Source organism: Nannospalax galili, unplaced genomic scaffold (genome assembly GCF_000622305.1).
Source record: "Nannospalax galili isolate Female #2095 unplaced genomic scaffold, S.galili_v1.0 scaffold1267, whole genome shotgun sequence".
Taxonomy (NCBI): Eukaryota; Metazoa; Chordata; class Mammalia; order Rodentia; family Spalacidae; genus Nannospalax; species Nannospalax galili.
In genome coordinates, this window is record NW_008356043.1 from 618,040 (window position 1) to 622,095 (window position 4,056).

The following is a 4,056-nucleotide window of genomic DNA, read 5'->3' on the forward strand; positions in this document are numbered from 1 at the left end:
CAGCTGACCTGGAACTCGCTATGTAGACCAGGCTGGCCTCGAACTCACAGAGATCTGCCTGCCTCTGCCTCCAAGTACTGGGATTAAAGGCGTGCACCACCACATCCGGCCATCCAATACTGTTTTAAAAACAAGAGATTCTTCATTTATATATATGCACGTATCTGTGTTTATGTAGGCATGTTGCCATGTGTACAGTGCTCTCTCTGACCAGGCCAGAAGAGTGTAAGTTTCTCCTGGAGCTGGAAATACAGGTGTTTGTGAGCTGTCTGATATGAGTGCTGGGAACTGAACTTGGATCTTCTTGCAAGAGCAGCAAGGGGCCTTGCCTTAACCTCTGAGCCATCTCTCCAGCACCGTATTCTAAAACCCTTTGTGGAGTCCACAAGTGAGGCTCAACCTTTAAGGGTAGTTGTCCTTGTTAAGACTTTCTTTGTCTTTTCTGCCAGCACACATGAATTGGGGTTCTTCTAAGTTAACAGAGTTAACGAAAGACAAGCTGCTTTACTTCTTTGACACCAGATCTCCATGAAAAGGCCCCTTTACATCCTGTATAGCACCTTTTCTTTGGCTCCCTCAGTGTGTGTCATCCTTCAGTTGTCCTCTCAAGCAATCTGTTTTCCCCAGTAATGAATTTTCTCAGTCTCAAGTAGCCTCTTTGGATTGAAGAGAGCTAAATGACATGATTCTTCATCCTCTGTATGTAAAACAGGGTCTTTCATGTCCATTAGAAATAATATACGGGTAAAGGACTGTGCTTATCAATGTTGTGCTGGTTCAGACATTGATTGGGTTGGGAATTAAGAGCAGTAGTGCAAGGCAGGCCCTTATATGTATTTGTCTTCTGTCCTTATTATGATCCATTAGTTCTACAATGGAGGACAATTATGTTATCTAATTTAATGTGATAATGTATCAATAAAGCCAGGAGTGGTGGTACACACTTTTACTCGCAGCACTCAAGAGGCAGAAGCAGTGGGGATGTCTGAGATTGTGTTCAGCCTGGTCTACATAGCAAATTCCAGGACAGCCAGGGGTAAACAATGAGAACCTATCTCAAAAAACGAGCAAACAAAAATATTCATCAATGAACATTTAGCTCCATGTTATTAGATAGCTGATTGGCTCCAAATTAAAAGAGCTGAAAATGGAGTAGCTAATATTGAAAGTGAGGGCTCATCATTTTCTGATAACAGCAACATTTCAAGGATACACCCTGCAGAAACCACACACTGGGTTTTATTGTGAATTCAGAAATAGTTCTGCATTACAAACAAATTATTCCTCTTTCCTTCCTGTGTGTGCATGTTGCTGTCTTGTTGAGATGGTTAACAATCTGGTGAGCTTAAAAGGAAGACTCCCAACTTAAAAAGATTTTTGCATTCCTTTATGTGTATGTATGACATCAGAGACCAATAATGTTTATCAGTCCTCCCCTTCCCTCTTAACTTGAGGCAAGGTTTCTACCTTGTTTGCCACCTGACTACTTACCCTGGCTAGGAGGCCTGGGAGGTTCTGTGGGATATTCCTCTCTCTACCGGACATGTCACCTTAAGAGTGCTGGGATTGTAAACACAGTGCACAGTGCCTGGCTGGTACATGAGTTCTGGGGATTCAAACTCAGGTTCTCATGTTTGTGAAACAAGTGCTTTACCCACTGAGCCACTGCCCCTCCCCCAAAGAACTGTCAAAGCAACTTCAAAACAACAGTTTTCTTTCTTCTCCCTGGAAGTATTGGGGATTGGACCTACAGCCTCATAAGTACTGGGCATGCATACTGCCACTGAGCTATAGCCCCAGCCCCAGCCCTTATGCTGCCCTCTTAAGGGAATAAAGAAATACACATGCAGGAGGAGTTAAGTACTCATCTTTGTGTTCAAAGGTAAATGGTAAAATTGATATTAATAACTTCCAGTTTTAAAAAATTTCTCTACTTAGCATAAAATTAACTTGCAAATATTTATGACAAGAATAGACCACAGGACAAAGGAAATGCTTTATGTTTTAGTAGTTTTAGTGGTACTTTTGGCCTGTTTTGTACACTGGGTCCTGACTCCTAGTGCTGTTGACTTGACCCAGCTGGATGAGGGGAGGTACTTAGGCCAGCCCCCGGAAGCTTTCTGCCCGCTAGCCTGGTGTATGTAGCTGTTAACAACAAGAGATCCTGTTCAAAACTAAGGTGAACGGCAAGGACTGACATCCAGGGTTGACCTCTGACCGCAACACATGCATCAGGGCATATATACAATACATGCATTGGGGCTAACATATGCAACACATGAACATGATTGCACATGCACACATCCAAAATAATTCCACGTCACTGAGCTAATATGATTGGAGCTTATTTTCTGAGAAGACACTGAAAGTAAAAGGACGAGGTTGAAGGCCCTCCTCGGCCTTGCTGGATATCTCTTCAGCAGTGGCCTTTGAACAAGGTTCTGTACATTCCATTTGTAGCCATCGCCTGTTTACACATTACACAACCACTGTGGAACCTAGGAAATAATGTAGTTGGGCCAGAGTTTGCTAAGAATATATACAAAAACACATGCTCTAAGCTTTGGCCAAAAAACCCTGGACCTTAGGCGCATGGTGCCCTCCTGTGAGTTCCGGCACAGGTTGTGAGTTATATGGATTCAGCATGACAAGTAATGTTTGTTCAACATAGAAACAGACAGGTTTTGGTTTCACCATTCGCTCATGAATGGGCCATTAAAAACACCTTTAAAGCACCCAGAAAAGGTGATGGCTTGTGAGAGTGCTGGCAGAGGGATGCTAAGAGGCCCAAATTTCATGGTCTACCAAAAAACACCTCTTGGTGTAGGGACTGTTGAACTCGATGAAACGCCTACTGTCATGACAGGGAAGAGGACATGGTGCTCTAGGGGCCTGGAGGAAGAATAAAATAGGAGTACTAATTGTATTGAGTATATCAATACAAAATTAGCTGCTGCAATTATCAAAAAGCATATGCAAGAGCTACTGTCCTCCTTTCCCATGTCTCTGCACACACACACACACACACACACAAGGGGGGGGGTGTCAAGGGCTAAATTCTTTTCGTTCAATGAAAGAAAACATAAGGAAAGCAGTCGCCAGTAGTAATTAACTTGAAGAAGAAATTAAAAGTTGCTTGTAAATTTCTAATGTAAGTTACATTAAGAACTAAAAAACAAAGTTAGAGCAATTGGTAATTTTTTCCATATGAATATTAACGGTTTGCTTTTTAAATAAGTCACAGTGAAACGAGACCTCCAAACGGCAAAAAGTCTGTGAAGTTCAGTATAGGTAAGAATTTTGATAGTGAATTATTCCAGTTGGTCCTGCCCTAAATTTAAAGAAAGGAGTGAAATGCTTTCTTTCTTAAAAAAGGAATTAAAGAAATGAAGTATAGATGCAGTTTTATTATTTTTTATCTGTATGACTGCTGTGCCTCCATGTATGTATTTACACTTCTGACATGCAATGCCTGCAGAGCACTGAGGAGGGCATCATACCCCCTAGAACTGAAGTTACTGGCCATTGTTTGCCACCATGTGAGTGCTGGCAACTGACCCTGGGTCCTTTACAAGAACGAGTATTCCTAATCATTAAGCCATCTGTCCAGCCCCAGTATGTTGTTTCTTAATTTCTTTCCTAATAATCTGGAAATTCAGAATGGTTTAAGAAACTGTTTCTAAGAAATTTCAAATATGAAACCATATTGTCTGAAAAATGTTTCTCATTTAATCAACAGTAAATATATATTTATATAAATAACATGTATAATTAAGAAAAATATTTTTTAAACCTTTTTTATTTACTTGGTTTTATGTGTATTAGTGTTTTGCTTGCGTGTATGAAAGTGCACGTGTGCATGTAGTGCCTGTGGAGGCCAGAAGAGGGTGTTGAATCCCCTGGAATTGGAGTTATGTATGGTTATTAGCTGCCATGTGGGTGCTGAGAATTGAAATTGGGTCCTCGGGAGGAGCAGTGAGAGCTCTTAACCACTGAGCAATCTCTTCAGGCCCAAGAAAGTGGTTTTAACATAGGACATAGTATGTGTCCTCTCTA